Source organism: Bufo bufo, chromosome 5 (genome assembly GCF_905171765.1).
Source record: "Bufo bufo chromosome 5, aBufBuf1.1, whole genome shotgun sequence".
NCBI classification, from domain to species: domain Eukaryota; kingdom Metazoa; phylum Chordata; class Amphibia; order Anura; family Bufonidae; genus Bufo; species Bufo bufo.
Genome location: NC_053393.1, coordinates 25,100,490 through 25,123,706, shown reverse-complemented (window position 1 = coordinate 25,123,706; position 23,217 = coordinate 25,100,490). Strand labels below are relative to the sequence as shown.

At 50.6% G+C, this 23,217-nt stretch overlaps 1 protein-coding gene across 6 annotated transcripts in view; it reads right to left on the bottom strand.

Moving 5' to 3' along the window:
* PTK2 (protein tyrosine kinase 2) overlaps positions 1-22,107 on the bottom strand; it is a 163,746-nt gene extending 141,639 nt beyond the window's left edge. For 3 of the 6 annotated variants that reach the window (XM_040431652.1, XM_040431655.1, XM_040431654.1), the window contains exon 1: positions 21,982-22,107. The gene's annotated coding sequence lies outside the window, so the exon portion shown is untranslated. Of the gene's footprint in view, positions 1-616; positions 762-21,981 lie in introns of those variants that run through there. The other 3 variants (XM_040431657.1, XM_040431656.1, XM_040431653.1) reach the window with 3 other exon arrangements.
* Positions 22,108-23,217: the final 1,110 nt, after the last annotated feature.

Below are 23,217 nucleotides of genomic sequence, written 5' to 3'. Positions count from 1 at the left end.
TAAGTATGAGTCTTACAATTTCTCCTGTAGCCTACAACAGCTGTATACAAATACACCAGGATGCACGTGTAATAACAAATCTACACAAGGCCTGAGGGGTAACCAAGGGAAAAAGAAACACTTTACTCCTGACAGCTGGCAGGGCATGCTGGGAGTTGTAGTTTTGCAGCAGCTGGAAAGACACCACTTGGGGGGCACCGCTGTAGACAAATCTGATCTTCAAAACTGTGCCTGCTGCCAGTGCAAATATTATCTGTGGGAATAATAGGGGACCACGTGGCTGACATCTCCAGCCACGGTCCAGGACAACTCCTCCATCATCACCGCCTATAACACCAGAGGAAGAACGGCGTCTGCCTGGAGATAAACCGCCCCCACAATCTACTCCAAAATATCGTGAAGAGGGGAGAAGAGGGTCAGTCACCGAGCGCCACAGCAGCCAGAGAGCGCCACAGGTGGAAAGAGAGCGCCACAGCCAGAGAGAAAAAAAGAAAACAAGATGGAAAGAATAAGAGGGCAGTGGAAGGAGAGCAGCTGATGAGACAGCCACATACTGTAGACAGCACACAATCTCTGCTCAGCATTACACAAAAGACAGCAGGAAGGAACCACCGACCAGAATCCGAGAGCTCCCAGAGCCCAGGAGACAGCAGCAGACAGACACCGACAGCTACGACTAGCAGACTGGACGGTACCGTGGGTGAGCCTCAGTGCACGGTCCCCGATGACTCCGGCGTCGGCTTCCTCTTGTGCTCCCCCTATTCTGGCAGCTGTCTCACACAGGGGATGGCGGTGCAGGAAGCTGAGCACAAGGAGGAGCGAGCGCGCACAGCCAGCAAATACCGGGAGCAGGAAGTGTGTGCAACATGATAGTGCTGGACCCCACCGGGACAACAACTACCAGCAACGGCAACCAGCGTCCCTGTATAGACTACCTCTTCTGTAACTGTACAAGCTGCAGCCACTGCCCATATCTGTTAGCATCTAAAGCCGTGGCTGAGGAGCAACTACTCACCGGAATACAACTCCCATCATGCCAAAGGATTACACAAATATTCCATTCCCTTTTAACGCTGTGAAGCGCTTGTACCTGTGATCATTCTCACCCCTGAGTAATAGAAGGGGCAAAATGAAGTGACAACTGGGCACAAGTCTGGTACCAACTTATCAAAAACTAAGCACGACACCTTTAGGCCCCTTTCACACGGGCGAGTATTCCGTGCTGATGCGATGCGTGAGTTGAACGCATTGCACCCGCACTGAATACCGACCCATTCATTTCTATGGGGCTGTTCACATGAGCGGTGATTTTCACGCATCACTTGTGCATTGCGTGAAAATCACAGCATGCTCTATATTCTGCGTTTTTCACGCAACGCAGGCCCCATGGAAGTGAATGGGGTTCCGTGACCGCGGACGCGGTGCGATTTTCACGCACAGTTGCTAAGAGACGATCGGGATGGAGACCCGATCATTATTCTTTTCCCTTATAACATGGTTATAAGGGAAAATAATAGCATTCTAAATACAGAATGCAAAGTACAATAGCGCTGGAGGGGTTAAAAAATTTTTTAAATCATTTAACTCACCTTAATCCACTTAATCGCACAGCCGGCATCTCTTCTGTCTTCTTCTTAGCTGTGTGCAGGAACAGGACCTGTGGTGACGTCACATGGTCCGTCACATGATCCATCACCCATGTGATCGATCATGTGATGACCGGAGTGACGTCACCACAGGTCCTATTCCTGCACACAGCTAAGAAGAAGACAGAAGAGATGCCGGCTGCGCAATCAAGTGGATTAAGGTGAGTTAAATGATTTTTTTAAAAAATTTAACCCATCCAGCGCTATTTTACTAAGCATTCTGTATTCAGAATGCTATTATTTTCCCTTATAACCATGTTATAAGGGAAAATAATACAATCTACAGAACACCGATCCCAAGCCCGAACTTCTGTGAAGAAGTTCGGGTTTGGGTACCAAACATGCGCGATTTTTCTCATGCGAGTGCAAAACACATTACAATGTTTTGCACTCGCGCGGAAAAATCGCACATGTTCCCGCAACGCCCGTGTGAAAGAGGCCTTACTCTACCATCGGTCACAATACTGCTCCTATGTACAAGAATATAACTACTATAATACTGCTCCTATGTACAAGAATATAACTACTATAATACTGCTCCTATGTACAAGAATATAACTACTATAATACTGCTCCTATGTACAAGAATATAACTACTATAATACTGCCTCCTATGTACAGGAATATAACTACTATAATACTGCCTCCTATGTACAAGAATATAACTACTATAATACTGCTCCTATATACAAGAATATAACTACTATAATACTGCTCCTCTGTACAAGAATATAACTACTATAATACTGCCTCCTATGTACAAGAATATAACTACTATAATACTGCTCCTATGTACAAGAATATTACTACTATAATACTGCTCCTATGTACAGGAATATAACTACTATAATACTGCTCCTATGTACAAGAATATAACTACTATAATACTGCCTCCTATGTACAAGAATATAACTACTATAATACTGCTCCTATGTACAAGAATATAACTACTATAATACTGCTCCTATGTACAAGAATATAACTACTATAATACTGCTCCTCTGTACAAGAATATAACTACTATAATACTGCTCCTCTGTACAAGAATATAACTACTATAATACTGCTCCTCTGTACAAGAATATAACTACTATAATACTGCTCCTATGTACAAGAATATAACTACTATAATACTGCCTCCTGTGTACAAGAATATAACTACTATAATACTGCCTCCTATGTACAAGAATATAACTACTATAATACTGCTCCTATGTACAAGGATATAACTACTATAATACTGCCTCCTATGTACAAGAATATAACTACTATAATACTGCCTCCTATGTACAAGAATATAACTACTATAATACTGCCTCCTATGTACAAGAATATAACTACTATAATACTGCCTCCTATGTACAAGAATATAACTACTATAATACTGCTCCTCTGTACAAGAATATAACTACTATAATACTGCTCCTCTGTACAGTGTTTTGTGTGACATTCACACCATTCTACAATGGATACATAACATGCGGCACATCATGAAGTGACATGTACTGCACCTTCTAACTATTTGCCACCACTTCTTCTAGCCCCCTCCCCCATTAAAGCCTTATACCAGGAGCAGCAACATTTCTGGGTATAAAAGCAAATAATACCGCCATGTCATCACATGCCCATGGACTTTCACACAGAGGATCAGAGAAGAAGAAATCAATGCACAAGTAGAAAAAAAGCATTAAATAATTACTGAATCAGAGTTCGACATTGAGGTGGCCTCTTCTACTGAGCAGACATGGCTGCAGCAAACACTGGGGTGGGCGGTATTATGATCGACAGATTGATTTATATTTGGAACATTATCCTTTATATGGGGCAATTAGCATCCACATCACTGGAGATCGTAGCCTTCCACGAGGTAGGATTGTAGGGTGGACTTTATGGATGGATCTTCTGAACCTCATTAGCTATGTAACCACAATAAGTATAAAGCGATTGTCCTGCAGTCACCGAGCGATTACCTCCTGAGTCAACCTGAGAACGCGCGCTTCTCTATTACTGGCCAGAACCGTATGGGAAAGGGAAGAAGAACCCGGAAATGAGCCTAGAAGAGGATTCTGATGAAAAACCAGATATATGAGAGCAGAAAGAGAGAGAGTGCAAGACAGCGTGAGAGAGAAGGCCAAGAGAGCAAAGAGAGAGGGCCAAGAGAGCAGAGAGCGAGAGAGAGAGCACGAGACAGCGCAAGAGAGCAGAGAGAGAGAGACAGCGCGCCAAGAGAGCAGAGAGAGAGAGCGCGCGCGAGACATTGCGTCAAGAGAGCAGAGGCAGAGCGAGAGCGCGCGAGACAGCGCACCAAGAGAGCAGAGAGAGAGCGAGAGCGCGCGAGACAGCGCACCGAGAGCGAGAGCGCGCGAGGCAGCGCGCCGAGAGAGAGAGAGCGCGAGGCAGCGCGCCGAGAGCGAGAGCGCGCGAGGCAGCGCGCCGAGAGAGAGAGCGCGCGAGGCAGCGCGCCGAGAGAGAGAGCGCGAGGCAGCGCGCCGAGAGAGAGAGCGAGAGTGAGAGAGTGAGAGAGAGACAATGCACCGAGTGCAGAGAGAGTTCCACATAACCCTCTAAGCATTTAAACTGTGGACTGACCCGCAACATTTGTGGCCACTTTAGTTGTGGTGTGGAGAGAAGCTGATGACTGAAGTCCATGGGCGCAGCGCACCTCCAGTCATTTCATTCCCCAGCCTAATGAAAGATGGTCCCGAGCACAGGAACCTCCCAGGAGGACATCCCTACAGGTCTGAAGATGGCCATCAACATTAAATTCCCAGTTTACCCCTTCAAATTCTCACAAAATCCATGCGATACAAGACCACAAACCACCCAAGCATTTCAAGCTGTAATTCCGCCCCTAGTCCGTGCAGATACAACGCATCAGAGCTCAGAGGATAGTCTAGACTGAATAAAACTGCAGCAATTCCTCAGCTGTGAGCATCATTGCCTCTGCACGGATTTTAAAACTCATTCACTGACAGCAAGCCGAGATCTTAAAAGGTTTAAGGCCTCTTGCACACAAACGTTTTTGCGTTCCGTATACGGAACCATTCCTTTCAATGGTTCCGTAAAAAAAACATTACGTACTCCGTATGCATTCAGTTTCCGTATTTCCGTTCAAAGATAGAACATGTCCTATTATTATCCGCATAACAGACAAGGATAGTACTGTTCTATCAGGGGTCAGCTGTTCCATTCCGCAAAAAACGGAATGCACACGGACGCCATCCATATTTTTTGCGGACGGCAAAATACTGAAAAAGCCATACGGTCGTGTGCAATAGGCTTAAACCACAAAACCTAAGTATAGGCCATCCATATCTGATAGGTCAGGGTCCAGGGGAGAACGTTGCGACCTCTCAGCTTGTCATATCCCCCCCCCCCCCCCCCACTGTTCTGATAGCGATGGCCTATCGTGAGGGGAATTTCTGGAACACTTCTTTAAGATCTTCAACATTAAGGAGCCTTGGCCGGGCACAGAGGAGAATCACTTCATGGGGGCATAGAGCTGCTGGCAGAAGCGTGCGGGGCTTCATGCTGCGCCTGTGTATCCTACAAAACGTGCCGTCAACTCCTGATATAGGAAAAGGGCGTTCCCTGTCCTCATCCTACAGGAGGGGAAACCAGCAGCGACATCCTGCACTGTGAGCGCGGCACATGTGGACGCCAGGACCTGCCCAATACAGTCACAACCAAACGCCAGCTCCATGTCAACCTCATGCCATCACCAACTACCCGTAAAGAGGAGCGGGTTACACTCAAGACTTATGTTGATAGTGTGCCTAGGATTGTACCAATGGTACTACTACTGGACTAAGCTGCAATACCAAGCACAGCCACTACCCTGTGTATGGCGCTGTGCCTGGTATACAATGAATGGGAAACAAAAACACTGGTCAGAGCGGGCGCCCCAACACCTTCGATCCATGGGGGTTGGCAAGGGTCGGAGATCTACCAGTCTGATACTGGATAAGGATAAGCCATCAATAAAATACTGTACCTAGGCTAGCAACGACTTGGGGTTTGGGACTACTAGAGGAGTCAGTTTAGGCCAGAGGAGTTGGTGGGGGGAGGTTTAGTCGGGGAATAGACAGTTTAGGTAGCTTGATAAGCCTGCCTGAAAAGATGTGTTTTTAAGGCACGTTTGAAGGTGGAGAAGTTGTGGATTGACCTAGTATTCCAGGGCAGAGAATTCCAGAGAGTAGGTGCAGCTCGAGAAAAGTCTTGAAGACGGGAGTGAGAGGTACGAATTCTGGAAGTTTTTAATCTTAGGTCGCTAACAGAACCAAGAGCACGAGTAGGGTGGTAGATGGAGATGAGGGAGGAGATGTATGGAGGTGCAGCACTGTGGAGAGCACGAGTAGGGTGGTAGATGGAGATGAGGGAGGAGATGTATGGAGGTGCAGCACTGTGGAGAGCACGAGTAGGGTGGTAGATGGAGATGAGGGAGGAGATGTATGGAGGTGCAGCACTGTGGAGAGCACGAGTAGGGTGGTAGATGGAGATGAGGGAGGAGATGTATGGAGGTGCAGCACTGTGGAGAGCACGAGTAGGGTGGTAGATGGAGATGAGGGAGGAGATGTATGGAGGTGCAGCACTGTGGAGAGCACGAGTAGGGTGGTAGATGGAGATGAGGGAGGAGATGTACATGTATGGAGGTGCAGCACTGTGGAGAGCAGGAGTAGGGTGGTAGATGGAGATGAGGGAGGAGATGTATGGAGGTGCAGCACTGTGGAGAGCACGAGTAGGGTGGTAGATGGAGATGAGGGAGGAGATGTATGGAGGTGCAGCACTGTGGAGAGCACGAGTAGGGTGGTAGATGGAGATGTATGGAGGTGCAGCACTGTGGAGAGCAGGAGTAGGGTGGTAGATGGAGATGAGGGAGGAGATGTATGGAGGTGCAGCACTGTGGAGAGCACGAGTAGGGTGGTAGATGGAGATGAGGGCGGAGATGTATGGAGGTGCAGCACTGTGGAGAGCACGAGTAGGGTGGTAGATGGAGATGAGGGAGGAGATGTATGGAGGTGCAGCACTGTGGAGAGCACGAGTAGGGTGGTAGATGGAGATGAGGGAGGAGATGTATGGAGGTGCAGCACTGTGGAGAGCACGAGTAGGGTGGTAAATGGAGATGAGGGAGGAGATGTATGGAGGTGCAGCACTGTGGAGAGCACGAGTAGGGTGGTAGATGGAGATGAGGGAGGAGATGAATGGAGGTGCAGCACTGTGGAGAGCACGAGTAGGGTGGTAGATGGATATGAGGGAGGAGATGTATGGAGGTGCAGCACTGTGGAGAGCACGAGTAGGGTGGTAGATGGAGATGAGGGAGGAGATATATGGAGGTGCAGCACTGTGGAGAGCAGGAGTAGGGTGGTAGATGGAGATGAGATATATGGAGGTGCAGCACTGTGGAGCGCACGAGTAGGGTGGTAGATGGAGATGAGGGAGGAGATGTATGGAGGTGCAGCACTGTGGAGAGCACGAGTAGGGTGGTAGATGGAGATGAGGGAGGAGATGTATGGAGGTGCAGCACTGTGGAGAGCACGAGTAGGGTGGTAGATGGAGATGAGGGAGGAGATGTATGGAGGTGCAGCACTGTGGAGAGCACGAGTAGGGTGGTAGATGGAGATGAGGGAGGAGATGTATGGAGGTGCAGCACTGTGGAGAGCACGAGTAGGGTGGTAGATGGAGATGAGATATATGGAGGTGCAGCACTGTGGAGCGCACGAGTAGGGTGGTAGATGGAGATGAGGGAGGAGATGTATGGAGGTGCAGCACTGTGGAGAGCAGGAGTAGGGTGGTAGATGGAGATGAGGGAGGAGATGTATGGAGGTGCAGCACTGTGGAGAGCAGGAGTAGGGTGGTAGATGGAGATGAGGGAGGAGATATATGGAGGTGCAGCACTGTGGAGAGCACGAGTAGGGTGGTAGACAGAGATGAGGAGGAGATGTATGGAGGTGCAGCACTGTGGAGAGCACGAGTAGGGTGGTAGATGGAGATGAGGGAGGAGATATATGGAGGTGCAGCACTGTGGAGAGCAGGAGTAGGGTGGTAGATGGAGATGAGATATATGGAGGTGCAGAACTGTGGAGAGCACGAGTAGGGTGGTAGATGGAGATGAGGGAGGAGATGTATGGAGGTGCAGCACTGTGGAGAGCAGGAGAAGGGTGGTAGATGGAGATGAGGGAGGAGATGTATGGAGGTGCAGCACTGTGGAGAGCACGAGTAGGGTGGTAGATGGAGATGAGGGAGGAGATGTATGGAGGTGCAGCACTGTGGAGAGCAGGAGAAGGGTGGTAGATGGAGATGAGGGAGGAGATGTATGGAGGTGCAGCACTGTGGAGAGCACGAGTAGGGTGGTAGATGGAGATGAGGGAGGAGATGTATGGAGGTGCAGCACTGTGGAGAGCACGAGTAGGGTGGTAGATGGAGATGAGGGAGGAGATGTATGGAGGTGCAGCACTGTGGAGAGCTTTGTGGGTGAGCGGGAGAAGTTTGAACTGTATTCTGTGGTGGATGGGCAACCAGTGAAGTGACTGGCGCAGACTAGTAGCATCAGTGTAGCGGTTGGATAGATAGATGAGCCTGGCTGCAGCATTTAGGACAGACTGAAGGGGGGAGAGTTTAGTTAGAGGGAGACCGATTAGTAATGCGTTGTGGTAGTCAAGACGAGAATGAATCAAGGCAACAACAAGAGTATTTGCCGTTTCCAACGTAAGAAAAGGGCGGATTCTGGCGATATTCTTGAGGTGCAGACGACAAGAGTGTGTAAGTAATTGAATATGGGGAACAAAGGAAAGATCAAATGTGGCCCCAAGACAGCGGGCATGTTGCACAGGAGTTATGATAGTGCTGCAGACTGAAATTGAAATATCAAGTTTAGGTGAGTTAGTAGATGGGGGAAAGACAAGAAGTTCAGTTTTTGAGAGGTTCAGTTTTAGATACGGAGAGGACATGATGTTAGAGACAGCTGCCAGACAATTACTAGTGTTTTGGAGTAAAGCAGGGGTGATGTCAGGGAATGAAGTGTATGGTTTGGTGTCGTCAACATAGAGATGGTATCGAAAGCCAAATCTACTGATAGTCTGTCCGATGGGGGCTGTATAGAGGGAGAAGAGTAGAGGACCTAGTACTGAGCCCTGAGGAACTCCAACATCAAGAGGAAGAGGAGAAGAAGAAGAGCCAGCGAATGATACACTGAAGTAGCGGCCAGAGAGAAAGGAAGAGAACCAAGAGAGAGCAGTTGAGTGGAGCATGATGAGGAGGAGTTTACGGTCTATGGTGTCAAACGCTGCAGACAGATCCAGCAGAATCAGTAGAGAATAGTCACCATTTCTTTTTGCGGTTAGGAGATCGTTAGACACTTTTCTGTAGAGTGAAGAGGGCGAAAGGCAGATTGTAAGGGGTCAAGAAGAGAGTTTGCAGAGAGATAGCTTATTAAGTGAGAGTAGACAAGACGTTCAAGGAGTTTAGGGATGAAGGGGAGGTTAGAAACAGGTCTGTAGTTAGCAGCACAGGTTGGTTCAAGAGATGGTTTCTTTAGTAGTGGGGTTATAATAGAGTGTTTGAAAGAGGAGGGAAAGTTATCAGAAGAGAGAGAGAGGTCAAAAATTGTAGTTAGGTGAGTGATGGCAGCCGGGGAGAGGGACTGGAGGAGGTGAGATGGAATAGGATCTAGGGATCGACCGATTATCGGTTTGGCCGATATTATCGGTCGATATTGAGGTTTTTGAACGTTATCGGTATCGGCATCTATTTTGCCGATATACCGATAACGTATGGGGAACACAGAACGCGCTGCTCTCAGCGCTCTCTGTGTTCCCTCCGAAGCACAGGGGAGAAGGAAGCAGTGTCTCCTCCCCCTGTGCTGCTGCTGCCGCCAATGACAGAAGAGAAGACAAGAGGAGGGGAGGGGCTGTGGCCGCTGCGCCACCAATGAAGATAAGCCTTTCATTCATTCATATACAGGAGGCGGGAGCTGCAGAATCACATAGCCGGCTCCCGACCTCTATAAGCGATAGCTGCGATCCGCGGTAGTTAACTCCTCAGGTGCCGCGGATCGCAGCTACCGCTCATAGAGGTCGGGAGCCGGCTATGTGATTCTGCAGCTCCCGCCTCCTGTATATGAATGATTGAGAGACTTATCTTCATTGGTGGCGCAGTGCGCACCCCCCCCCCCCCCCCCAAGCCCCCCAGTATTAATCATTGGTGGCGCAGTGCGCCCCCCACCCCAATCCCGGCCAATAGTAAAAACATTGGTGGCGCAGTGCGCCCCCCCCCCACACCCAGTATTACTCATTGGTGGCAGTGGCCACAGGGTCCCCTCTCCCCTGCTCTTCTCCGATCGGAGCCCCAGCAGTGTAAGCCTGGGGCTCCGATCGGTTACCATGGCAGCCAGGACGCTATTGAAGCCCTGGCTGCCATGTTCAGCTCCTTGCTGCTGTGTGCACTATGCACAGAGCAGCAGGGACAGTGTGAGATCCTATTCACCCTGATAGAGCTCTATCAGGGGGAATAGGACAAGGGTTCTAGTCCCTAAGGGGGCTAAAAGTTAGTAAAAAAAAAATACACATTAACAATAAACAAAAAAAATACACATTAACAATAAACATATTAATTTAAGCAGATTTGTGTAGGAATTTTTTTTTTTTTTCAAAAATGAAAATTCCCAGAATATCGGTATAAATTATCGGCTATCGGCCTGAAAGTTTACAAATTATCGGTATCGGTATCGGCCCTAAAAAATCAATATCGGTCGATCCCTAATAGGATCACTGCTACAGGCCGTGGGTCGAGAAGAAGACAGAAGCCTGGAGACTTCTTCCTCTGTTATAGGGTCAAAAGAGGAGAGAGAGCATGTGGAGGATTGAAATTATTTGGGGACTTGGAGATTATTTCCTGCCGGATACTGCCAATCTGGTCTCTGAAGTAAGTGGCCATGCCATCAGCGGAGGTCAGTGACAGGTTCTGGAACTTTAGGGCTTAGAAGGGAGTGAAAAGTGTCAAAGAGTCGTTTTGGGTTATTTGAGAGTGAGGAGATGAGAGAGGTGAAGTACTTTCGTTTCGCAATGCTGAGAGCCGAATTATTATGTTTTGAGCATAAATTTATAATAGAGGACGTCTGCTGGTATTCGCAATTTTCTCCATAAGCTTTCTGCACATCTGGAGCAGCGCTGGAGAAAACGCGTTTCAGGTGTGTGCCAGGGCTGCTGTGTCAGGAGGGTCGGGTTGATATTGGAGCAACTTCATCTAGGGTGGATTTGAGGGTCTGGTTGTAATGATTGGCAGCCAAGTCTGGACAGCGGAGGGAAGTGATTGGGGTAGGGGCTAGTTGTAGGGTGTTAATGGTGAGTAGGTTTCTGTAAGTGTGAAAAGTAGGATTCCCATGAGAAAAGCGAGAGAAGATTGTGGTCAGAAAGTGGAAGGAGAAGTTACTAAGGTTTGAGACTGAGCAGTGACGGAAGAAGACTAGATCAAGTCTGTCTTGTGCATGAGGCCTAAAGGGAAACTCCAGCTTAACCCAGACTATAAAGGGGGTCTCGGAACCTCTACTGAACTGTTTCGTTAGCCTTGCTGTCTGATAAGCAGTGGCTCGGATACGTCGGGGTTGTTGCTTAGCAACAGACGGGTGACTACTCCGGATCACCGCGCTCCCGCAGATAGGACACTGCTCTGGATCTCCAACCGCTGTGGCAAAACTCCAACTCCCAACATTGCCCCAGCAGGCTAGAAGTTGGGAGTTTTGCAAAAGCCGGAGAGTCACAGGCTGGAAACCAGAACTTCTAATCCCGAGAGACACGTGGAGGAAGGTGGCGGTCAGGACGGAGATCCGGACAATCGGACTCCGCGGCTTCAGGTGGAGAACCGCGCCGACGCCACACATGTTATAGTAATACAGGCGGCCTGCGGTTTTCAGGAGAAATTCCTCGTGCGCCACCAAATCCTAGTGCAGCTGCAGGACAAGGATGACTTCATGCACGGAGAGGAACCTCACATGACTGAGCAGAGCTGGCTGCGCGCTTCACTGGGAGAAGCATCCGGATGACATTATCCCTGACTCACAGCCATGAAAAATGGACCGGCGGCATTACCTGGGGAGATGACCGGGCTGCAGCACAAGTCGGAATTAAAGGGGGACTCCAGCTTAAGACATTCATAGCACTCTGCTTCTCCTCCACATAGGGGTTGTCACCGGGCTGCAAGTTATTGGAGGGGGGGGAGGGGGGAGCCATGTTCTCTGTGAAGGTGGCGGTCCTCAAACAAAGCTATCGCCATTTTAAATAACTCTGCTTGCTGCTCGAGGACTCCGATGGCGCAAAGTGTAAGCTTGACCTAGAGATGGCTCTTAAAGGGGTATTCCCATATACAGGATAATCCAGAAATGTCTGATGGATGCTGGACTCATCCCGATGTGCAGATCAGAGGTCCTCCGACCCATATATGTGAATAGAGAGTGTTGATGGAGGGGGGTTCTCCGACGCATATATGTGAATAGAGAGTGTTGATGGAGGGGGGTTCTCCGACGCATATATGTGAATAGAGAGTGTTGATGGGGGGGGGGGGGGGGGGGTTTCTCCGACCCATAGATGGAGAATTGATGTAGGGGGCCAAGGCCACCTCTCCATTCATGCTACGCATGGTTGCAGTGGCCTTGTCATCAGGCGGGACGTGGGTTGGAGGCCCCTGGTCTGGAGGTAGGAGTACCCCTTTAAAGCTCATTACAACACTAGGGTAAGGTGATGATGGTGGGAGCGCCACCCTCGTCCACAGGCTGGTACTGCATCTCAGCCTCATTCAAGGACTCGGGTGGAGCAGTTACTGGGGAGAGCATAGGTCCTTCTGATCTCATACCCCCTGCTCTCCAGCAATGAAAGGGTCAATAACGAGCGTATTAAGGATCCCGCCGCCTCCATGCAGACAGATACTGATTATCCGCTCACAGGCGGCCCGGCTCCTCCGATTACTGCGCTAATTACACCCGTCCCCCGAGACAATAGACACCGAGAGCAAGAAACTGAGGATCACAAGGAAAAGAAAAGAATCTATTAAAAGGCACAGTACACGTGGAAATACCGTACACTGCTCCCTGTTATCAGCCAGCTCAGGCTACAGGGAGAGCAACTCATTCCCTTCAATAGGAAACCAGGAAAAGCCCAGGATCGATCGATCATGTCCCGAATCTACAGAGACATCTACATGCAAGTGTGATATCAGTCACCACCTTCCACACAGTGACTGCACCAGCAGAATAGTGAGTGCAGCTCTGGAGTATAATACAGGATGTAACTCAGGATCAGTACAGGATGATTAATGTAATGTATGTACACAGTGACTACACCAGCAGAATAGTGAGTGCAGCTCTGGAGTATAATACAGGATGTAACTCAGGATCAGTACAGGATAAGTAATGTATGTACACAGTGACTGCACCAGCAGAATAGTGAGTGCAGCTCTGCAGTATAACACTTGCTGTACTGGTACATGACGATTCAGCTTTCTGCTCTAGTTGTAAGGTTTAGTTCTGTTTTGCTGTCAGGATTTATCAAATTCCAACAGATAAAATACACCCCTGTATGTATAAACATAAAACAACTCCCATCAGGATGCGGGGGAGGGGGCAGGGTGAACCATGTCATCCTCTCATGGTTATACCATAATAATACTGTCAGATATCGCCCCCTCCGCCCCTCGTGTCTCACAATACACAGCGAGGGGCCGGGGTTCACATCTGCCGCTGGCTCGGGGTCTCTGTACCCGGCCAAATCCAAGCGTGGCAGCAGAAGATAGAAGACAAGGCCAGTCAGTAGCACAAAGTGACATAAATGGCAGGTGACACCCTGGATACCTCCCGAGATGGGCCGTAAATAGACGCCCCAGATTAAAGGCTTTGTCTCCTTCAAGCAAACTTATTTCATATCCTTAAAAAAGGCACTTTACAGATCGATCTTGATTAGTAGCAGCCGTTTTGTGTCCGCAGCTCCTCTGCAGACCTATGTGTGTGCAATCATCTGCGCCCTACGTCGGGCTACAAGGCGACTTTGGCCGGGACACACAAAGATGGCGGTGTAAGCTCTGCTGCATCGCAAGTAATGAACATGGACGGCATCAAGTTCCGATCCAAGCTGCCCCAACAGCCGGTCACAGCGCGATCCCTCGCCTTAAAGGGGTATTCTCACCTTAGGCAATTATGATATATCCACATATCCCCGACCACGTCTGTAAAGAGGTGGCCGTGCTCACATACAACCCTCTACTAACGTGTATGGGGACAAAGATCATTGCAACCAGGAACCAGCGAATGTGGGTCACTGAACCCCCTGCTCGCAATAGGTGTTACAAAGATGCAAGTGCTTAAAGGGCCCCTGTCCGCAGATCTGTCCCTATGACACTGTTACCTGTTACATGTGCGCTCGGCAGCTGACGGCGTCTGTGTTGGTCCTATGTTCATTTGTGCCTGCATTGCTGAGAAATATGATGATTTAATATATGCAAATGAGCCTCTAGGAGCAACGGGGGCGTTACCATTACACCTAGAGGCTCTGCTCTCTCTGCAAATGCCACACCCTCTGCACTTTAGGCCTCTTTCACACGACCGTGTGCCCCCCGTGGCCCGCATATGGTGGGTGCACAATACACGGGACACCGGCCGTGTGCATTCCGCATCCAAATCGCGAGATGTGGTGCGGAACGGAAGCACTACGGAGTGCTTTCGTGGGGGTCCGTTCAGTGATCTGTTGTGCAAAAAGATAGGACAAGTTCTATCTTTTTGCGGAACAGACAGATCGCGGACCCCATTCAAGTGAATGGGGTCGCGATCCGCGGGCCGCTGGCCCACGGTCGGTGCCCGTGCATTGCGGACCGCAATTTGCGGGCAGCACACGTTCGTGTGCAAGAGGAGCAGGCAGTGAACACATCATCACACCTGACCCTATCAAAGTGCAGAGGACGCGGAAATTCCAGAAAGAGCTGAGCTTCTAGGTGTAATGGTAACGCCCCCGTTGCTCCTAGAGGCTCATTTGCATATATTAAAACATTTTTAACAGAAGCTGCAAAAATACCGGAGACCACCAACAGATACACCCACAGAACACCATGAACAGCGCCATCATCTTTGACTACACCAGCAGCATCAGCGACCAAGGATTCAGACCCTCTAGGGCAGGGATCAGCAACCTGCGGCTCTCCAGCTGTTGTGAAACTACAATTCCCAGCATGCTCTATTTATTTCTATGAGAGTTCTGAGAAGAAAACAGCAAGTAGGCATTTTGGGAATTGTAGTTTCACAACATCTGGAGAGCCGCAGGTTGCTGATCCCTGCTCTAGGGGGAGACATCAACTCCTGACGTGGCCCAGTCCTAGACTACAGAACGGCAATGTAACAGCGCAATAACATAAAAAAACATTTTAAACAGAGCAGAGCAACGGCACGAGGCGGCGCGCTCACAGAGCAGAGCAACGGCACTAGGGCGCGCTCACAGAGAAGAGCAACAGGAGAGCGCTCGCTCACACAGAAGAGTAACAGGAGAGCGCGCTCACACAGAAGAGTAACAGGAGAGCGCGCTCACACAGAAGAGTAACAGGAGAGCGCGCTCACACAGAAGAGTAACAGGAGAGCGCGCTCACACAGAAGACTAACAGGAGAGCGCGCTCACACAGAAGACTAACAGGAGAGCGCGCTCACACAGAAGACTAACAGGAGAGCGCGCTCACACAGAAGACTAACAGGAGAGCGCGCTCACACAGAAGACTAACAGGAGAGCGCGCTCACACAGAAGACTAACAGGAGAGCGCGCTCACACAGAAGACTAACAGGAGAGCGCGCTCACACAGAAGAGTAACAGGAGAGCGCGCTCACACAGAAGACTAACAGGAGAGCGCGCTCACACAGAAGACTAACAGGAGAGCGCGCTCACACAGAAGACTAACAGGAGAGCGCGCTCACACAGAAGAGTAACAGGAGAGCGCGCTCACACAGAAGAGTAACAGGAGAGCGCGCTCACACAGAAGAGTAACAGGAGAGCGCGCTCACACAGAAGACTAACAGGAGAGCGCGCTCACACAGAAGACTAACAGGAGAGCGCGCTCACACAGAAGACTAACAGGAGAGCGCGCTCACACAGAAGACTAACAGGAGAGCGCGCTCACACAGAAGACTAACAGGAGAGCGCGCTCACACAGAAGAGTAACAGGAGAGCGCGCTCACACAGAAGACTAACAGGAGAGCGCGCTCACACAGAAGACTAACAGGAGAGCGCGCTCACACAGAAGAGTAACAGGAGAGCGCGCTCACACAGAAGAGTAACAGGAGAGCGCGCTCACACAGAAGAGTAACAGGAGAGCGCGCTCACACAGAAGAGTAACAGGAGAGCGCGCTCACACAGAAGAGTAACAGGAGAGCGCGCTCACACAGAAGACTAACAGGAGAGCGCGCTCACACAGAAGAGTAACAGGAGAGCGCGCTCACACAGAAGAGTAACAGGAGAGCGCGCTCACACATCCTGACACCCAGGGGTTCAGGTGTCAGCGGCCGTCACCCCTCCTCCGCCCAAGTGTCACGCACAATCTTCATTAGAGTATCCGCCGTCCCCTGAGGTTCTTCACCTGTAATTTGCTAAAAAAACTGAATAGAGAGACACAAATTGGGCGGTAATAAATATCTCGCAGACTCCTGCCGGCTCCTAATCACATTACTCCCCGTTTCTGGGAAGCGATGCATGAAGATTTACTGATGATTCATGTTTTTGAATACGATCTGATGGGAAGAGACGAGCGAGCGCACAACATGGAAAGTGATCATTACCGGCGCCTCCCGGGGAAACACAGCTGCTGCTTAACACAAGGCCTGGGCCGAGGGGGGCGACCCCACCACCCCATACAGGACGGCCGCTCCCCTGCCTCCTGCTTAATCATCCTAATCAAGAAACCCTTTATTTACAGAGTGACATCACATCAGCGCTGCACAGACGACGCAAGGGCCATATAAAGGGGGCATCAGGTAGGGGCTGCGGACAGGGGGGCACCAGTTACCTGGTGTATGGGGGAGTATGGAGCTTCTCCAATGGTACAGGGAAGGGACAGAGAGATCAACTGTGAATATGGGGGGGGGGGGTATAAACACTTCCAATGATTAGGAGTTTGGCTATGCACGGGGAGGGGGGGGGGGGGGGGTGTCAAGCCCACCATGTCAAATAGGATATGGAAACCGCCTCCTAATGACTACATGACAGTTGGGCGATAATGGACACCTTAAAGGGAACCTGTCACCGGGATTTAGTGTATAGAGCTGAGGACATGGGTTGCTAGATGGCCGCTAGCACATCCGCAATATCCAGTCCCCATAGCTCTGTGTGCTTTTATTGTGTAAAAAAAACGATTTGATAGCAGCCATCTAGCAACCCATGTCCTCAGCTCTATACCCAAAATCCGGGTGACAGGTTCCCTTTAAGCCTGTATTACACTGGTAGATGATCGATCAGCGGTCATCTGGCAGTGTAATACTGCCACCGATTACCCGATGAACGAGCAAATGCTCGTTCGTCTGGCAATCACGATCTTTCAGCATGCTGCCCGGCAAATAACTAGACAGCGTGGGGACGAGCGATGGCATAGAGATTTCCCCTTCCCACATTGTGGAGGAGATCACGGTCTCCTCCGCTAATGAGCAGGGGATTGCCGGGAAGGAACGCTTCTCTCCAGACAACAAATCGCCCGCAGACTCGGGGTGTGCAATACAGCCTATAGTCTGCCATTGGCCTCAGGGGGTGATGCCAAGCTCTTCTGATGGTAGGGTCCAGGTCGGGCTGCGGATCAGAATAAGTGTAAACTTAAACTTTCCAGGAGTACAATATATATGACCTGTCCTTAAGGATATCCGACTCCTGGCACCACCACCACCGATGGTCGTTGAAGAGGCGGCAGCCCTCCGGTAAACACTGGACGAGTGATGTCAGGTTCATTAATCACATTGCCTAGGTGCAACTCTGGCTGCAAGTGAACTGGGCTGCAATACCAAGCACAGCCACTATACAATGGATGGCGCTATGCTTGGTAAGCTGGGAGGAGGCTGAATGCTGCGGTTTCTTCCAGTGCGTCAGACCCCCAGATACTGATGATCCATCATGTGTTATTAAACCCTTTCAATGTTTGAATGAGAGTTGGACCAGGAGGGGGATGAAAACTGCTGAATGACTGATTAAAAAAGTTCTGCTGTGTGGGCCGGTGGTCTTCTATTGGTTGTCTTGCAATAAAAAAAATAAAAACAGATTTTTCGCAACGATCAGGCAGGAGACAGAATGGTTGGATAGAGATTGACAGATTAACCAGGTTTCATCAGCAGATCCAGCAAGCCCCCAGAAGGTCCCACCAGACAACTATTTCTACGGGTTGCCTTGCAATAAAAAAATAAAATAATAATAATAAAAAAAATTAAAAAAAAAACACACACTGTCCACCATGGGCAAGATGCCAACTTTTTACATGATAAATAAAAATCTCAAGACATGCCAACCCAGAGACATCTTCAGAAGCAACCGTCTAAGGAATACTCGGCTGATGCTTCTACTGTTCACCAATGATCCTTAGTCACAACCAAGAAGCTTCAAGACAACTCAAAGAAACCAAGTGCAGCTACTACAACCCATCTCATCCAACCACGACAATAACGTGTCTCCATTCTCCACGGATCCAGCACATGCACCATGTAGGCTCAGTAAGGTCAGGTTCACACGGCCTCTCCCCGGGGACAGGTATTTTCCTACTGGTGCAGCCGCCAGTTGTCTCCGTCTCACCTGGAGTCATTAGTGCCGAGACGTGAGCTTAGAGAAGGCGTCACCGAGAAGGTGCTTTCTTTTTATGGCTTGAGGACACGACTTCTCCTGACAGATGGGGAAGTCTATCACCTTTGGAGGTGTCTGGCTGACGACTGTGTCTGCAAATCTGTTACTCCAGGGAGGTGCCTTTTCTAAAACAAGGTGAACCAACCCAAAATGTGATCCTCTAAGGCACAGAGCAGGTTCTGCTGCATTGGGGATGGTAGGAATTCAATAAGACGAGGACAACTTTGCCTCAAGGTGATGGTCGATCAGATCCTTCTACGGGGTCTTTTCTAGCATTGATATTTGGTCTACTGTAATGGGCATGTAGAGAGCACAGGGACTGGGCGCCGTTAAGAACATCAGCATGGTGGCACCACCATACAGAGACCACAGGGACTGGGCGCTGTTAAGAACATCAGCATGGTGGCACCACCGTACAGAGACCACAAGGACTGGGCGCTGTTAAGATCAGCATGGTGGCATCACCGTACAGAGACCACAGGGACTGGGCGCTGTTAATAACATCAGCATGGTGGCACCACCGTACAGAGACCACAAGGACTGGGCACCGTTAAGAACATCAGCATGGTGGCACCACCGTACAGAGACCACAAGGACTGGGCACCGTTAAGAACATCAGCATGGTGGCACCACAAGGACTGGGCGCTGTTAATAACATCAGCATGGTGGCACCACCGTACAGAGACCACAGGGACTGGGTGCTGTTAAGAACATCAGCATGGTGGCACCACCGTACAGAGACCACAGGGACTGGGTGCTGTTAAGAACATCAGCATGGTGGCACCACCGTACAGAGACCACAGGGACTGGGTGCTGTTAAGAACATCAGCATAGTGGCACCACCGTACAGAGACCACAGGGACTGGGTGCTGTTAATAACATCAGCATGGTGGCACCACCGTACAGAGACCACAGGGACTGGGTGCTGTTAAGAACATCAGCATGGTGGCACCACCGTACAGAGACCACAGGGACTGGGTGCTGTTAAGAACATCAGCATGGTGGCACCACCGTACAGAGACCACAGGGACTGGGTGCTGTATACCAGTGCAATGGATGGCACAACACTGGCACACCTGCCAGTCGGGGCACACGCCCCCAGTATCACCTGTGCCACTGCTGCATCCAAGCCATGAGGAGTGCGCAGGTTTCACATGCAGACAATACAAAATATTACACGCATGTATCACGTTTGCAGTGATCTAGCTAAGTCATGGTGAGTGGGGGGCACCACACCTCCTATAGGGGCCACTGACCACAACACATAACGAGGGCGATTGTAAGGTGGGGAATAGGGGGGGGGATCACAAGTCCTAGTCCTCAGGTTGGGGGGGATCACAAGTCCTAGTCCTCAGGTTGGGGGGGGATCACAAGTCCTAGTCCTCAGGTTGGGGGGGGGGCCACAAGTCCTAGTCCTCAGGTTGGGGGGGGGGATCACAAGTCCTAGTCCTCAGGTTGGGGGGGGGGATCACAAGTCCTAGTCCTCAGGTTGGGGGGGGATCACAAGTCCTAGTCCTCAGGTTGGGGGGGGGATCACAAGTCCTAGTCCTCAGGTTGGGGGGGGGGGATCACAAGTCCTAGTCCTCAGGTTGGGGGGGGGGGATCACAAGTCCTAGTCCTCAGGTTGGGGGGGATCACAAGTCCTAGTCCTCAGGTTGGGGGGGGATCACAAGTCCTAGTCCTCAGGTTGGGGGGGGATCACAAGTCCTAGTCCTCAGGTTGGGGGGGGATCACAAGTCCTAGTCCTCAGGTTGGGGGGGGATCACAAGTCCTAGTCCCTCAGGTTGGGGGGGATCACAAGTCCTAGTCCCTCAGGTTGGGGGGGGGGGGGGTCACAAGTCCTAGTCCTCAGGTTGGGGGGGGGGATCACAAGTCCTAGTCCTCAGGTTGGGGGGGGGGATCACAAGTCCTAGTCCTCAGGTTGGGGGGGGGGATCACAAGTCCTAGTCCTCAGGTTGGGGGGGGGGATCACAAGTCCTAGTCCTCAGGTTGGGGGGGGGGTCACAAGTCCTAGTCCTCAGGTTGGGGGGGGGATCACAAGTCCTAGTCCTCAGGTTGGGAGTGATCACAAGTGCTAGTCCTCAGGTTGGGGGGGATCACAAGTGCTAGTCCTCAGGTTGGGGGGATCACAAGTCCTAGTCCTCAGGTTGGGGGGATCACAAGTCCTAGTCCTCAGGTTGGGGAGGGGGGATCACAAGTCCTAGTCCTCAGGTTGGGGAGGGGGAATCACAAGTCCTAGTCCTCAGGTTGGGGAGGGGGAATCACAAGTCCTAGTCCTCAGGTTGGGGAGGGGGAATCACAAGTCCTAGTCCTCAGGTTGGGGAGGGGGAATCACAAGTCCTAGTCCTCAGGTTGGGGAGGGGGAATCACAAGTCCTAGTCCTCAGGTTGGGGAGGGGGAATCACAAGTCCTAGTCCTCAGGTTGGGGAGGGGGAATCACAAGTCCTAGTCCTCAGGTTGGGGAGGGGGAATCACAAGTCCTAGTCCTCAGGTTGGGGAGGGGGAATCACAAGTCCTAGTCCTCAGGTTGGGGGGGGGGAATCACAAGTGCTAGTCCTCAGGTTGGGGGGGGGGAATCACAAGTGCTAGTCCTCAGGTTGGGGGGGATCACAAGTGCTAGTCCTCAGGTTGGGGGGGGGATCACAAGTCCTAGTCCTCAGGTTGGGGGGGGGGGAATCACAAGTCCTAGTCCTCAGGTTGGGGAGGGGGAATCACAAGTCCTAGTCCTCAGGTTGGGGAGGGGGAATCACAAGTCCTAGTTCTCAGGTTGGGGGGGGGATCACAAGTCCTAGTCCTCAGGTTGGGGGGGGGATCACAAGTCCTAGTCCTCAGGTTGGGGGGGGGGGGAATCACAAGTCCTAGTCCTCAGGTTGGGGGGGGGGGAATCACAAGTCCTAGTCCTCAGGTTTGGGGGAATCACAAGTCCTAGTCCTCAGGTTGGGGGGGATCACAAGTCCTAGTCCTCAGGTTGGGGGGGATCACAAGTCCTAGTCCTCAGGTTGGGGGGGGATCACAAGTCCTAGTCCTCAGGTTGGGGGGGGATCACAAGTCCTAGTCCTCAGGTTGGGGGGGGATCACAAGTCCTAGTCCTCAGGTTGGGGGGGGATCACAAGTCCTAGTCCTCAGGTTGGGGGGGGGGATCACAAGTCCTAGTCCTCAGGTTTGGGGGAATCACAAGTCCTAGTCCTCAGGTTGGGGGGGGATCACAAGTCCTAGTCCTCAGGTTGGGGGGGGGGATCACAAGTCCTAGTCCTCAGGTTGGGGGGGGGATCACAAGTCCTAGTCCTCAGGTTTGGGGGATCACAAGTGCTAGTCCTAAAGTGGGGAGGATCACAATCTAATTACACCTCAAGTGTATTACTACAACCTGCAGAGTCGAGCTGCACACACATGTGACCTGAGCAGACTGGACTCTGCTACATCCCAGCCTCTCAGCCCGCACACACAATAGCCCGCTGTGCTCCAGCACTTCTCCAACTCTCCCGGACTTCTCCCCTCCTGGAGCTCACCTTCTGCTCGGCCTCGTCAGTGCCCGCAGCCCCGGATCCCGTCACTCAGCCGCCTCCTCTCCACCGACCCCGCAGCGCGCGCCCGCCAGACACTGACCCTCCGCATCGGGAACCCGCAACTTTCACGCAAGCCCCGCCTCCTGGACACTTTTCCCCCTAAGATTGGAGGATTCCAGCAAAAACCACACCCACTCACCCTCAGCCCTTCTTTCTTTGGCCAAAAACACGCCCACTTTTCCTTCGTAGCCCCGCCCCTTCCCGAGGTGATTGTCTTTGCTGTCATACTCCGCTCATTTCCGCCATAGCCCCGCCCCTTCCATCGGGAGCTCCCGTCTCCTGCTGGTGACGTCATGGGCCTGGAAGGACACACCCCCTCTTCCCTTCTCATCCTGAGAAAAAAAAAAAAGAAATGGCGGGCTGCGGTCTGACAGGAATGACATGGAGAGCTGTGAGGTGTCTCCTGTCATCATGTCTGCCCAGTTTTAGCTAACGAAAAAACATTTTAATGGCATTGAGAAACATATTAATTCATTAAAAAAAGCAGTAAACTGAACATAAACCAATAAACAATACGTGTGCACTGGCTTCTATCGATTTATTATTATTTAGCGCCATTAATTCCATGGCGCTGTACATCCAGACGGGGTTACGCAAATATAAAAAATACAACAAACAAGAAAGTACTAACAGACTGGTACAGAGGGGTAGACAATTGACCTATAAAGGGGTATATCAAAGTTTCTGTTGTCTTGACAACATGCCGCGCTATTCTTACCACCGGAAATGACAGAAACGCTGACTGCCGCGAATATGAACATAGTTACATGCATCAAAAAAAAAAAAAGGACACGCTGAGTTTTTCATGGCCATTCTGCATCCATTTTCAAAAACAGATGAAAAGTGCCCCCAGTATCTATAATGGTCCCTCAGTAACACTCCTAGGGTCTATAATGTCCCCCATAGCAGCCACAGTATATATAAGGTCCCCCACAGTGCCAACCTGTATGCAAAATCCCCCAATAGTGTTTCCCCAGTATAAAATACCCCAATAGTGCCAACTTCTGTATGAAAACCACCCGGCAGTGCCCCTCATGACATTACATGTAAAGGCCTGACACAGGGATCGTCAGGTCCTTCCAATACTGAGCGAGTGTCAGCGTGTTCAAGAGGATGAGGAGAATATATATATATATACACTCACCTAAAGAATTATTAGGAACACCATACTAATACGGT